At 35.2% G+C, this 15,912-nt stretch overlaps 1 protein-coding gene across 5 annotated transcripts in view; it reads left to right on the top strand.

Moving 5' to 3' along the window:
* Positions 1–15,912, top strand: part of LOC129355730 (contactin-associated protein-like 4) — a 164,629-nt gene that overhangs the window by 19,952 nt on the left and 128,765 nt on the right. The window contains exon 1 of one of the 5 annotated variants that reach the window (XM_055025329.1): positions 7,658–7,708. The exons of the other annotated variants lie outside the window; for them this stretch is intronic. The gene's annotated coding sequence lies outside the window, so the exon portion shown is untranslated. Of the gene's footprint in view, positions 1–7,657; positions 7,709–15,912 lie in introns of those variants that run through there. 5 annotated transcript variants of the gene reach the window in all.

Genomic DNA, 15,912 nt, shown 5'->3' with positions numbered 1-15,912 from the left:
TGAGAGCGCCGAGTCTGCAGAGACAAGAGCTCTCCTCCTCCTCTTTAACTGTATCACCGGGAGCGCGCTGCAGGCATCCTGCTGCGTCTCTCTGACTCAGAGATCAAGCAGAAAGAAAGGAGGGAGCCACAGAAAGATTGATTCAAACCAGGCAGAAACGTGTGATTCAGCAAGCAGTGAGAAACACTTTGCTTTATATTAAAAACTCATTTCTGCCTTCAGATCTCATGCGGGGGTCCCTCTTTTCCCCACTCTCAGTTTAATGCCTCATCAGTTATCAAATCATTAATTAAGTCTCCATCAAATCTGCTCCCAAAGAGCCCATTATGTGTGGGAGTGTGACCTGCGAGCGGTTACCCCCCCTCTCCTGACTTTCAAATAGAGAAATTATCGTGTTGTCAGCACTGTTATCCTCTCCTCAAGGAAAACATGTTGCCATCAAATTAACATAATTTTCTATGATTTAAATAAAAAGAAGAAATGTTTTGATTTTCTTGAATTGCCGTCACAGTTATCCACATTTTTTTCTATTTCATGACGTCATTGTGTTGATGGATAGTGCAGTTTAAAAAAAACAAAACAGGTTGAAATAAATAAATTAATGAATAGAAAAATAGATTAGAAGTGCACCGATTGCTGGTTTCCAGTTGATTGTGGATTACTGATCTTTAAAAAACCTGAACTACTGATTCCGATTTTGGCGGATACCAATTTTGCAGTGGTCCCCTTGTTGACTATTTTCCATGCAGCAGAAATGGCTGATTTCAAATTCATGTTCCTACAATCTTGTCTTACTCACTCTGATGTTAACAAACAGTTGCGCAACAAACTACATCTCTGAGGTTAATCTTCAAAATGCCAAAATATCATGTTCCAATCATATGCGTCTCATGTTTATGCCCATGTGCAATTTTGGTCATTTTAAGTGGCAGTAAATGTGCGGATATTTAATTTATTCCTCACCAGAAATTGTCATTTTTATTATTACATATCACATAAAATTGTTTTTGTGAATGTTTATGTAATTTCTGCATTTCTATTGTGTAATTATGCTGCTGGAATTGTTCATTATTGTTTAAATGCATATCAAATATGTTAAAAAAACAAAAAAACAAGTACAGCTGAGTGTTTATTCAGCTTTAAACTTTGAGCTCTGGATGTGAAATGTCTTTTGAAAGGGGCTCAGTCGTGGTTGTGTGTGAGCACAATTTTCTGTCCTCTTGAAGATGATGATGATAAGTTGAAATTGTCCTAATCAGACTCTTTGGGAAGGAATTTCAAGATGACACTTAGAGTGTCCCTTCTGTAAGCCAGACATAGTGAAGATTTTTTGTTTCTGAGGAGTAATCAGAGCAGAGTCTGAAGGGCGCTGATTGGATGAGCATCTAAACTGACAAAGAGGCTCTTCTCTCTCCAAGGACACACGCTGAATGTTAAGATGCCTTTAGAGAACTTCAGCGACCGTTTGACGAGGATAGAAAAGGAATTAATCTGAGCTGCATCAGGGAATTTCAAGTCTACTCAGTTTACTCTCACTATCATTTGTGTAAGCATCTATCCGACTTTCAAGAACACGTTGTTTAATCAACACAAGAAATGGAAATAGTTACCCCAAGTGCCAGAGAGACACATTTAAAGGATCATCACTGATTTATCTGTAATTTCTCCATATTCCCTGTCTTTTATCTTCATTAAAATAGCTGACATCTCTTTCAGCATCATCTCTCCATCGTACTATCACTTTCCACTCTGATCTGCGTAGCTTTATTTCTCTGCTTTGCTTTCAGTGACGGCAGTGTTTTGGAGGTCCGTTAACTCCTGAATGGAGCCGCGTTAACCTCCGATTCAAGGAGTTCAGCCAGACATCTGCAGCACCAAACAGCGACAGGGTTCATTGATTAACCTTCAATTAGACTTGAGGTTATTGAAGGGTGGCCATCCCTTTCAGTTCGTCGCAAAAGCAAAAAGATAAAAAAGCGAAGTGGTCACAAAGATATCCAAAAAGAGTGAAATAAAAGACCTTAATTGGTGCTTGCAGAAATGCTAAGTACTTGTGGAGAAGAATATCCAAATACACAATGTGGCTTAGAGGACCAGTTCTGCAAAATTTACATTTTACATGTTTTTATGCTTTGGTTCTCTACTGTTTCAAAAAATAGCCAGATGTTTTTTGGCAATAAGTTTATGTTTTTTGGTGCATGGAAAACGAGCAGTTTCAAAAACCTCCAGATTGTTGAGCCAAATTTGATTTTACATGCACTGCACAATTACTTAGCAACCCAGGCTGTTGGAGAATATAACTTGTTGGTTGTTGACTTATCATCCAGAACCCGCTTGCTGCATAGTTGTTGATTGTGAAGGAGGCTCCACTTTTGCTTTTCAAAGATGTACAGTGTATAATTTCGCTTCTGTTTGCAGTCATTTTCATGTGCAAATGTAAACATTGAATCAGGGGCCGTGGCCAGCTGCAGCTAATTTGGTTTAAAAGTGACAAGATGCCCTAAAACAGGTCAAAATATTAACAATTGAGCAAACTAAAACGTATTCATGTTGCTGTTTAGTTTAAAACTTCAAATGGAAAAAGTATTCAATATAGTTTTATAGAATTTAAAACAAATATGATGTTTGTTTTTAATGGAGTTTTTGTAGATTATCAACACTAAGTATTTTATACTGCAAATCACCACATTACTGGGATTTTTCCAAGCATTTAATGAAAATATTTAACCCTTAAACACTTTAGATTATCTAAAGTCAGTGTATTTTCTGCCTTTCTAATTCAAAAAGTGTGCAAACATTGGCCATACCTTTTTTTCTGTTATTTTCCACCCAATAAGCTTTTTAAAAGGCTTAAATTGGACATTTGGGTTTATTAACACAGTCGTTTATATTTGGATAAATTAGGATTGATAAAGTTGTGCAAAGGCTTAATTTTTTTATGATTCATCAATGCTCAGAAAAATGACCAACTGCTCATTCAGCCTCCTTATAAATGGGACAAAAATCCCCAGCTGAGCAAATACTGAAACGCTAAACATACAAAATCACAAATCGTTAAACTGTGATTAGATGCATCACTACAACCTACACACATCAATAGCATGGACCCTGGGCTTCAAGCCAAGCAGACTGCAGTGGTGGCAAATATTTCCCATTCGCAGCCGGGATTCTCATTCAAAAGAAGCCAGAAGATGAAGGGAGGCAAAGTGGCCACAGATGAGCTAATTGTTTGTTAGCAGGCATTTGATGAGAACATTAATGGGAATTGGGGCGCCGCTAATTCCTTTCGGTATGAGGCTTTATTTTACTGTGATCTCTTTTATTTTTAGCTTCTCATTTATATTTCAGACAGGATGCTCTGACTGTGTCTAATGGGCGATAATAACACCGAGCTGAGAGAATTCAACTTAAAGAGACAGGCATGAGAACGTGATGGGAAGATATCACGATCGTCATCTAATTTCAAATCTAGTTTAGTGTCATTAAATAGGCAGTCATAGGGTAAACTAAGTGTACCCTTGCTGAGTGGTATTTATGAGGAAATGTAGCAGCTAGATGCTGCTAATCAAATGTAATTGATTAATTGACCATCATCAGTGTGAACACTGCTTCAGTTAAGCTGGGTTTGGTTAGGAGGCCATTTAAAAGAATCTAAAAATTGTTGTAATTAAATAGAATGGAATAATATTCTCTATTGTCCAACAGTAGTTAAATTTAGGGGTACCAGCAGCAAGTTGAAGCATATTTTCCTTAGGTAAAAATATAAAAACAAGACTGTATAGACACAATGCATTGCACCCATGTCCCTGACGCTTACAGATGATGACTAGCATTGGTTGTAGCTGTCAAGTTGGCACCGTAACGAGCTAAATCTTAAATGTATCCATGATGAGTATGAAAGAAAAAGGGACACATTGTTTTGCTCCTTATTGTTGACACTACAACTGCTTGATAACAAGGTCAGGAAAAAGTCAGGAAAAAGTTTTAATGTAGAAAAAATAGCAAAGGAGAGGAAAGGCGGTCAGGTATGCTAGCTTGACTTTGACAACCATAACATGTAGACGTGCTGTGGAATTTGTTGTGTTTTGGTTCAGTTAAAAAGTAAAAACAAAGGTGACCTAAACACCAACTCTGACAGATCATCAGTAGAGCAGGGGTTTAAATGACCTAATCAACCATTGCTGTGTTAGCTTAGCAATACAGCTCACTTACTCACTTATTAATAAGTGCAAAATAAACTCAATTTCTTAAAATTTCTCAAACATGCATGAAAAATCAAGAAAACACTCCAGGTGTGTTTTTGATGAGGGGAAAACACTCAAAAAGTCAATTTTTACACAATACTCCCCTTTTAAAATGCACTGTTAAACAATTTAAAATAAATGACCAGCCGCATTCCAGCTATTTAACACCTAGAAGAAAATCAAGAGGCCGCTTAACCTTTGGATGGAGAGTAAAAGAGTGAGAAATAAACGAAGTGGAAGCTCTCCTTTCTTCAAATTATTTCACTACATGATTTGCCTTCCTAACCCTGAAGCAGAAATGATCCATTAACCCTGCAGGTACTGGAGCACAAAAAGCTTCACTCTGAGTCATTAGTGTCCCCATTAATCACACCCTCAGCAGTTCAGCTCCTGCAGACAAGAGTTTAAACAGCCTGTGGACTAAATACGTCGCTCCACAGCAGAATCATTCCTTCACGCTGGGTGCAAAAGTAATAAGTTAAACAAAACAGCACAGGACAAGCATCGGGTACCGAATGAAAAAATGATCAGTGACATTCTGAAGGTGGCTGCTGTGTTTGTGCAGAGCTTTAAAACATGCAGCAGCATGCCAGGGAAAACGCTGAATTCTTCCATAGATTACATTTTGAAGAGCTTCTGGGAAATGAGCTATCAACTTCTTTTTCAGCCTGTTTTGAAACCTCAGTGTTGGCAAATAATTACATTCACCTGAAAAATGACTTGACAATTTCATGCTAACACGTAGATCATAAGAGAATAACTAAGCCTGCACAATATTAAACATCCAACTTCAACATTAATGTTGACTATTGCAGTTACTGTACCAAGTGTGATTATGGAACATTTTACCAAATCTTTCTCTCCCATCAGAACAACACGGAGCCAATCTTTAGTTACCAAAAAGCAGGAAATGCAGATGGCCAAGTGCAGCTCTGGTAAGAGTCCACTGCATTGAACCCCACTAAAAACTTCCTGGTTATTCCACCAAATATTGGTTTCTGAACTCTTACTCAGTTAAAACATTGTTATTATTGTTTCTAAATCAATATCTTGTTTTGTTTTGGGGTTTTTGCATTATTTGAGGTCTGAAAGCACTGCATCTTTCTTGTTATTTTGACCATTTCTTATTTTCAGCAAATAAAACATTTTGCTTGTAATGTTGGAGACATGTTGTCAGTAGTTCACAGAATAAAAGAACAATGGTCATTTTACTCAAACCTATACCTATAAAAAGTAAAATCAAAGAACTGATAACTTTGCAGTGGTCTCTTCTTTTTTTTCCAGAGCTGTGTAGAAATCTTCCACTAAACTGAAGGCATTAATGTCTGCAAGATGCACATCCTGCTGACTAACTGCATCTAGTAGCTGTAGCACATAAAATAATATTACCATCTATTTCAGGCTTTCTTGGGTTGAAATAAAACATTGTTCAACGAATGTATTTTTTATTCTTCTTCTTTTGTCTTGGGTAGGGCTACGGGACTGGATGTGATGTTCAAGTTTTGAAAGACTGTTTACCCTTAAAGAGTCTTAGTGTCAGTCATATTTTCTGTCTCATTAGGCTCTGCACTCAACTGTTTTTTTAATCTAACATATTTATTTAATCAGTGAATATAAACAGTACAAGGAAAGGGTCAACCTTTTATTCCAAAGCCAGGTAGGAAACTATGTATTTAAGCTTGGTTTAATTCCACCAAAGTTCAGGGTTCAAAAATGACTTTGTGAGACAAAATGTGGCAAAAACAGAAAACGTTTTCTGCAATGGTCTCTTATTTATATAAAAAAAATAAAATTCCCTTCTCACCCACCGCGGGTGGTTCTTATCCTCTGAGCTCGGGTCCTCTACCAGAGGCCTGGGAGCTTGAGGGTCCTGCGCAGTATCTTGGCTGTGCCAAGGACTGCACATTTCTGACTGAGATGTCTGATGTTGTTCCTGGGATCTTCACCTTCCAGGCCCTCTCCAGTTCTTCCCTGAGGCCCTGGTATTTCTCCAGTTTCTCATGCTCCTTTTTCCTGATGTTGCAATCACTTGGTATTGCTACATCTACCACAACGGCTTTCCTCTGATGTTTATCCACTACGACAATGTCTGGTTGGTTCGCCATTACCATTTTGTCTGTCTGGATCTGGAAGACAGACAAAATGGTAGAGCAACGTAATATAAATAAAAAGTCTTTGTTCACATCGCCAAGTTGCTAATCAGGTTTATTGACATCTTTCTGAAACGATGAGAGCTGCTTCTTGCTGATCTTCCTTGATGAGTGCCAACATTCAAATAGCAATATCTTGTTTTTATGTGTTTAACATCTTTAGAAAGCTCAGAATCCACACTTTCAGAAACATAAACTCCATCCATACATCCATTTTCTAACTCCCTTGTCCCCAGTGGGGCCTGGAGGTGCTGGTGCCGATCTCCAGCTAACGTCCCGGGCGAGAGGAAGGGTCACCCTGGTCAGGTTGCCAGTCTGTCGCAGGGCAAAATACATTAACTTACAAATTAAGAACTTAAAATGTGGCATCTATGAATGCTCTTTACTTTAATACTTGTAAATAAAATCTAGTTTTTTGAGCAATTTGCTAAAGAAGAGTAGGAAAATCTAGTAGAGATGTACCCTTAACATAATGTGATTAAACTGCGTAACAGACTATGCTGTACGAATACTTTAGGTAAAAAAATTAATCACTTAATTTCATGATGAATTAAAATGAGCTAATTAATGTCCATTTGCAGGATTTATTGTTTTTTCTCTTTTCTCTCTGGCCTGGTGTTTTGATCTATCCCTTTTTTTGAAGGACATGTTTGTTCATGATTCGCTTTTTGTTTCTGTTTTCTTTATTTATTTTGGATATTTAAAATGTCACCCAGATACAGATCTCTGCAATAACCAGTCACAAGCATCTTTGTGAAAAAGTGTCATAAACTATAAAATCATTAACATCCATACTGAATTGAATTGTTGTACATGTTGGTTTGAATGGTTTTGTGCCGGTGTTCAGGCTCTGATCCATTCAAACAAACTTTCTTACATAACTATTTGAACAAACATTAATTTCTAAAATCCTTTCCTGCTCTTCATTGGAACTCGATATGTTCAGAAGAGCCTGAGGGGGCATCGTCCATTCAAATTAAGTTTCTTCATCCGTTTTCCTTTCCCCCCCATCTCTCATCAGTCAGACCGTTTTTGTTTCTCCCTTTTCCCCTCCTCTCTCTGTCTTTCTGTCAGTCATTTTTCTCTGCAGGGTCTCTTCCTGTCATGGCTGACACTTGTCCCCCCTCCACCAATCTCCTGCTGACAGCCCCAGCACTGATCTGAGCAAACTATTTCTCCTCCATTGTAAACATCCATTACTGACCACCAGCCGCGAGCCAGTCAGAGGTGCTGAGAGGATGTAAGATGTCACGAGGCGTTTGCATCGGCAACAAAACAAACGCGCTGAAAGCTTTGACCTCAATTTTACAACAGGTGAGAGTGGCATTTTTCAGACGCCTGATTCCATTACTAAAACTTTGAGGTTCAGTTGGCTGCAGAAGCACTTTGCCAAAAACATACATTGGAGGCAGAAACTGAAATGAGATGAGTAAAACCTGCATAAATTCAACTACTTTGCTTCAAAATATTAACACTTTACCAGCTTGCGCTCAAATATCAGCCTCTCTCTGGTGTAAAATTCACGTAAAAGGTTAAAAAAGCTGTTGTTAAAGCAGTGGATTACACAACAACAAATGTTAGTGGATGATAAAGTATCTCAGAAGTTATTGAGATAAACGATAATATTGTTGTTTTGAAACCATTTTCAAGTAATATAATAAAACTGGAAGACATTTTAAATATCCAAAATATATAAACAAAACAGAAACAACACAAAAAGTGAATTATGAAGTCTCTGTAAACAAAACTGGGAAAGACCAAAACACCACGCTGAAAACTTTTGTCATTTAGTTTTTGGTAGAAAGAGAGAAAAGAGAAAAACAATGGAGATGATTGAGCTTGATTTTAATTCATCATGAAATTAATTGATCAATTAATTGCTTATTGTGACAGGGTAATCACAATGTCATGCAACGTATTCATACAGCATAGTCTGATACGCAGTTTAATCGCATTATATTAAACGTATTTGAAATTTTGACCAAAGGATACATCTTCACTAGATTTGCCCATTATTCTTCACCAAATTGCTCAGAAAACTAGATTTTATTTACAGAAATTAGAGTAAAGGGAGTTCATAGATGCTGCATTTTAAATTTTTCATTTGTAAGTGAATGTATTTGTGACTGAATTGTTTAAAGTTTCTGAAGGTGTGGATTCTGAGTTTTCTAAAGATACATAAAAACAAGATATTGCTATTTGAATGTTGGCACTCATCAAGGAAGATCAGCAAGAAGCAGCTCTCATCGTTTCAGAAAGATGTCAATAAACCTGATTAGCAACTTGGCGATGTGAACATCGGGTTTGGGAGAATGTCTGGGTTAGGCTTACAGTAGAGTCTGAAATGAATGGAAATCAATGCAAGAAGTCAATGAAAAAGTACAAAATTAAGTATTAATATGTAACTAATGTCACATAGTGGAGGTGCCCCTATGTTTTTCACTTTTAAAACTTTTTCCTAAGAAACATTTTTATTTTGGGGGTTTTAACAAATGTTAAGCTCTTACTTCTGTTATCACGTTTTGTTGTTTCTATTGTTGTCTTTTCTATATTCTGAATGTTTATTGATTTTTTTTTCTGCATGGAAAAAAAATCAATAAACATTTTGATTGACTGATGCGACCCATCAGTCAGTGCTGATGGGTTGCAGATGCAATAGGTGAGGCAGCACTTTGTCTCACCTATTGTTGTTTTAAAGTTATTTATAATAGCGGTGGACTGATTTATCTGCTTAGATTTACTTAATTTTGGGAGATCGGTGATCGGCCAGTAATTAGATGTGAAGTAGATTTCACACAAAAAATTGGTATCAGCCAAAATGGGTATCAGCAGGTTAGCCACATGTAGAAACATATAAACATTTTTTCTTTACATTTCATTGAAGAGCATTTTATGACATCAAGATATCAAACAATAACAGTAAAAATCTCTGAGTCTATCAAATGTTTTTTTATAGATAAATAGAGAGGAAATCATCAGTTTCCTCCTTTCAATGAAGCCGTGGTTTTCCACATTTCCAGGCACAGTGGGGTGTCTCTCCCCGTCGGTTCGATTCTCAGCAGCGCTACCACACTGTCCACCAATCTGTGTCCGCTGTCCACTGTCCCAACAACTTCACTGAGCACCATTTAAAGCAGACAGCGTCTCTCCTAATGGCTGGTTCGGTCCGCCTAACTCCTGCCCTTCATTTCACATGATTGGAGTAATGTTTTGTTCCAGCTGCCAGTCAGTGCTGATGGGTCGCAGATGCTTATAGATCGTTAGGACTCCCGAGCCTCCTGGCGTGATCTTCGGGTTCCAATATCACGCTTCATAAGTCTCTGTAGGGCGTCCCAGCTGGATACAAACTACACAATACAGAAGTCCTGACAGTCAGGAGAGTTGGTTTTGCGTCAATTGGCCTTTTAGAAATTGAAGAGCTGATCCAAAAATACAAAAATAAGCTGAAAATTTGTAAAGTCCTGAAAGAAGTCAGTTGTAAATTAGGAATGGAAAGAATTAAAGTTGTAATAAGTGTCTCAATTTTATCATTAAAGTGCTCTTCTACACAAATAACTAAAAAAAATCTATAATTTTAATCCACTGAATTACTTAAACTACATTATGATCTGAAGCATTTTGTGCAAAAAAGAAATATTAGTTCATTGTGTGGCGTCCTTTATGGCTTTGTATTTGTGTTTTTATGACACCAGGCACGTTGAACTGCCTTGATGCTGAAATGTGCCATACAAATAAACGATTGATTGATAGTAATGCCTAAGCTTGTAACAATAAAAACTAAAACAATTGTTTGCATGACCAATTAAAACAAGCTCAATAATTTCCATTTACATGATTTATTGATTTTCTTTTTCTACCAAAAGCTTGAAAGTCTTCCAATTATGCTTTTTTTGAAGGACACTTTTGCTTGCAAAGACTTCATAATTAATTTTATTTGTTATTTAAAGTTGATTCGGTTATTTATTTCGGATATTTAAAATGTTTTTCAGTACCTCTGTTAAATGTTCATTAGTGATCTTTGAGAATGTATTCTTACATTATTGTTACCACTATAATACTTAAAAATGGTCTCAAAACAACAATATTATTGTTTATCACAATAACTTCTATAACAATTAGTTTCCTCATAATATGCAGCAAGTATATGTTAATAAACGTTCACTGAGGTCAGATTGTCTAAAATAAGCAGGTTTAATAAACTGGTTCAAGAAGTATGAACCAGTACTTCTACTTGATGGGATGCCTGTCAAATCGTTGTTCTTTAGGTGATTATAAGCAGCTACAGTCTTTGTAATGATATTCAGCTGTTTTCTGGTTTAACGCTATAATAAAAACACTGCAGCACTAAACAGGCGCAGCTGCTGCTGTTCTGTATTCTTAGGCCGTCTCGTGTCGTTTAAGAAGCATATGTGACCTGACATGACAAATCACATTTCACTTCTCAGCTTTCAAGGTGAAATTTGTTTTTCTGGCAGCTATTTTTATTTAGAAACGCTCCAGCATTACCAATGTTAACCCACATTTATGACATCTTAAGATGTTTGATCTTTAACATGTTGTCATATAAACTCACTAAGTAGTTAGTGATGATAAAAAATTACTTATTTTATTAAAGATAATTTCACTTATAACACGGGAAAAATGTCTTGTTATAAGTGAAATAATCTCCCAGTGCAACTTGGACTTTTTCTTCAATTTTAAGGAAGTTTTACATAAATCTAGCTCCAATATATTGCTGGAAAGGTTCTTGTTAGTTAATTTTGTCTTCTTTCAATTCCACTAAGATATTTGCACTAAAAACTAGACAAATACTCCCTGTACTTATTTATCTAAGTCAGATGATAATAGAAAAGAGCCTTTTTATTGCTGAAACAGCGCAAATTAAAACCTGTTCAGGAAAAGTGACACCATCATAATCATAATTTTCAATCAGATTTGATGTTTCTGGAGAAAATATCACATGTTGTTCAACAAACTCTCTCTGCTTCCAGTGGCATCTCACCACCACAGGCAGAGAGAAGAAACTAATCTTTAGTCCACATTAATGCAAAGTTCAGATTACAGAGTATGTCCCTAATTTAAGGAGCTAATTAAACCAAACAAAAGGCATGGAAATATTACACTTTGACCGAACTGTAATTATGAGAATAGCTATTAAATAAAATAAATGAGGACATTTTTGTATTTTACATCCTTTTTAGTTTCTTCTTTTCACTTGGAGATTATTTTCTGAAAAACCCACAAAGTCTTATCAAATATTTTTGGTCCAGTGTCTAGAGCAAATATCCTAAGAGGAAACTAACTTGCAAGTAATTTATCAGCAATATACAGAAGCTTGTTTTAAGTCAATAATTCCTTAATATTGATGAAATCGTTCTAGTGTCATTGGCAGATCATTTCACTGAAAACATCTTGTTATAAGTGAAATAATCTGCCAATAGAACTAGTAATTGTTCATCAATATTATAAAATTATTGACTTAATAAGCTTATATGTATTGCTGAAAAATTATTTTTTAAGTTAGCTTTGTGCTAACTTAAGTGTATTCAGGTATTTGCACAAAAAACTAGACAACAGGAAGACTTTGTGTTTTTGCAGTGCATACGCTGGTCTTGGAAGATATTTCTTTTTAAATGATTAGTCATTCTTATCTTTCTTGCTTTGGTTGTTCCCCAGCCATCCATCACCAAAATCAGTTTGACTTCTTTTCATGTCGTTCTCTCTTGCTGCCTGTCTGCACGCTTTGTTCTCTTGCCAATACTCCGGATAATAGAGTCATTTTGGATGAAGCTATTCTCCATTTTTATACAGCTACATGCAGTCATACTGATGCAGAGGGAGAACTACACATAGCAGCTGGGTCTGCACCAATCAGCTCCACAGAAATACACAACCCAAGCAAATTCATGCTAAACTCTTAGAGATTATTAATTTACTCCTTGTAATTGAGTTGATAATTCAGGCTAAGACACGGTTTTGTCTTGAATGCGTTTTTTTTTTTTTTTTTTTTTACGGTGGGTCTTTGAAATATTCAGGTGTAAAGATGATATGGAATCCATTTTAACTGCAAAATCACAACATTTTTTCAGAAAAATTTTAGTCTAGTTTCAAGTGCAAATATCTTTGTACAGTTAAAAAAGAAAATAAACTTGTAAGTAACAGCAGGAAATAGGAGCTTGTTTTAATTTAATAATTCCTTAGTGTTAATTTAAAAAGAAGTACTTAGTACACTGTCAGATTATTTCTCTTACAATAAGACATTTTCCCATTTTGTAAGTAAAATAATCTGCTAATGAAAGAAATACTTTTTAATCAATATTAAGGAATTATTAACTTAAAACTAAGTTCTGCTGAAAAGTTACTTATAACTTGTTTTTGTATCATTAGTAGTGTACTATATTTACACTTGAAACTAGACCAAAAATACTTGGTGAGATTTTGAGTTTTTGCAGTGTAGTTTGTAGTTTTCCAATAAATAACCACAGAATGAGTTCCTTTAAATACTGATGACAAACACATGTTTAGTTACTTTTGAAACATAATCAATAACACATTAATCAGCAATCTGATGTGTAACAATGACACAAAATGTAATGCTTCATTTACATTTTGTGTGTTCTATGACTGTATTTTTTGAAATGCTTTGTTGTGGAAAGGTGCTACACAGAAAAACTTTGATTGATTGATTTGATCATTTGGTTCTCTGCAGATTTAATCCAGAGCACCAAGCTAACTGAATTTACAAATTCTGCAGCCCTGTTATTAAACACTAAGAGATTTTATTTTTAGCCAAGCTAAAACGTGACTATTCCAGTAAGAGTTGGTCATTTGATTACATTTAAGGATATCATCTTACTTTAGTAAGTGGAATTATAAGCAAAGGCTGATGCAATCTATAGAAAATAAATTATCTGCCCACCTCTTTCACAACAGCATTGACCTTGGTTAATAATAATCTTGAATTTTCCATCCATTTGCTATTTTTACCAATTAAAGGTACTGGATCCTTGCAAGTTCACAAACAAAAATAACACTGGAAGAAAAGTATCCTTTTGATTAGTTTTCTAATTTAATTATAGCCTGCAGGTTAATGTGCAAGGAAAAACAGAAAATGAAAATTTAATTTAGAATGGTGTTATTCTTTTTGCTGGGGAATTGCATGAAGGTGGAGCTACAGAGAGATGAGCTCTGATTTAATCTTCCAGGACGCCTCAGGTTAGATCAGCTCTGTTTGAAAAACAAGAGAGACCCAAAGTATCGAGAAACCAGATGGATCAGTTAGACAGTTGTGTAACAGTCCATCAGCGGTAAAGTAGATGAAAGTTACAGAAAGTTGGCTTTTAATCCTGTTTTCATTTCTTCTTGTTTCTTCAGCCTCCGGGTGTTTTTGAGTCTGGCTTCACAAAATGGAAAAACAGCAAAAGTATTATCGAATGGAACAACTTGGCTAACAAAGAATCATTCATATTTATGGAATCAGACAAAGTCTGAATCGATACAATGAGACGAAGACAAGGTCAAACAAGAGAGTTCAGTTTTAAATGGTCCTTTGGAATACTAAAGCCAATTTAAAAAAGTTTTAAAAAGTTTACTACAGTGTCAGGTAAGCATTTGAAACAAAAATATCTGCAACTAATTGTTGCAATCAATCAAGTTTATTTGTGCTGCACATTTCAGCAACAATGCAGTTGAAAGCGCTTTGCATCATAAAAACACAAAAGCAACATACAGTCAACTATTGAGAAACCAGAAAACATTTTGATGAAATTATCAATAGACGCCAAATATTTTGGCCAATGGTCCATTCATCATGGCTCAAAAGAAACTAAACAGGTGGAACTCAGAGTTCCAGGTGTTTTGCAGTTTTCTGGAAAATAATCGTTACTAACTTACTTTTTCAGACAAATTAAATGCACAAAGTCATGGAGATAATCTTCCAATGCTACTGACCCTGGCTGTAAATGAACATTTATTCATTGAAAATATTTTATTACATTACCTTCACACTTCATTGTCATTTCCAGTAGACAGTAAATACATACTGTAGGCTTTTTGCAGAGAGAACTTGTATTTCCATTTTTACAATATAGATTTTTCTTGTGAGAATCAACTGTATTGATCAACCTTCACATGGTTCTGTGCTTCTACTGATAACTATCCACTGAGAGCGTTTGACCAAATAGTAAATTTATATTTAGAGGTAACAAGGTTTGTGTTCGACAAGCCATTTTAACACAACTCTAGATAAGAACCTGTGTGATAGTACTGTGTTGAATAGTTGCATCAACTTGAGTTTATCATACTTGTATGTTTTTAAACTCAGAAAGACGATTAACAATCCAACAAAGGTCTGGTGTCATGTCTTTATTTTCCATAACATTCAGTGAGTTCCCTAACTGAGTGAAGACTAAAATCAGTCCTGAATAATTGCTCTGTGTTTCCAGTCTTTTTAATTAATTATTTTTGGGATTTCATTTCGAATGTCCTGTTTTTCTGATGTAATGAATATTATAAGAGATATGTGAAGTCCCATTCAAATGATTTACCTGTTTTATTACCTACAAAAATGTAATTTTGGTGTTTCAGACTCACATTGTAGCATCAGAACCTTTTTATCTCACCTTAACCTCTTGTTGTCTTCAAATAACATCAACAACAAAAGTCTAAAAAAAGACAAGATAATAAAGTGTGGCTTCATATTAGAGAATCATGCGACATTCGATAAAATTGGTAAATTTTGTCATGTTAGAATCTGCAGTAAATAACACTTAAAAATGGTTATTTTCATAGCAAACGTAAACCTAAGAACAAAAACATTTATTCACATTCAACAATCAAGTTTCATTTAAAATGTTTCCTTTGCTCTTTTGGAAAATTCAATTCAAGATGGCCGACTTTCTGTTTGTTGTGGAGCATTGGAAGTACTACAAGTGTATAAAATTTAATACTTTTATGATAAAAAAATTAAATCACTGTTCTGATGTGGCTTTTGGGGGAATCCTTAAAATACGTGCAAAGTTTGGTGAGGATTTATTTTCTTAATTCTTCGAAAAACCAATTCACTTGTGAGTCGAATACAACAGATACATTAGGCCCAATTAAATGAGGTAAAGCTTTCTAAAATTGCCTTATTCTATTATTATGAAACCAATTATTTTATATAAATGCAAAAACACAAAAACTCACCAATTATTTTAGTCTAGGTTTTAATGTAAATATTTTAGCAAACATGAAATAAGACAAAATTAACTCACAAGTAACTTCAGAAAAGTTCTAGTTTCATAAGCAAATTGTTTAACTTATAACAAGACAATTTTTCCATAAGTGAAATAATCTGCCATGGGAATAAGTACCTTTTTTTTTTTATTCATACAAAGGAATTATTGACTTAAAACCTGGAAGTTAGTTTTTTAATTGAAGTGTTTCTGCACTAGAACCTAAACCAAAAATACTTGATGAAATTTTGTGGCTTTCTACTTAAGAGCACCTGTAATCTTAAAACACTAAGACTGACATCA

This window comes from Poeciliopsis prolifica, unplaced genomic scaffold (genome assembly GCF_027474105.1).
Source record: "Poeciliopsis prolifica strain line A6 unplaced genomic scaffold, Auburn_PproV2 SCAFFOLD143, whole genome shotgun sequence".
NCBI classification, from domain to species: Eukaryota; Metazoa; Chordata; class Actinopteri; order Cyprinodontiformes; family Poeciliidae; genus Poeciliopsis; species Poeciliopsis prolifica.
The sequence above is the reverse complement of the archived record's forward strand: the minus strand, read 5'-3'. Positions and strand labels throughout refer to the sequence as shown.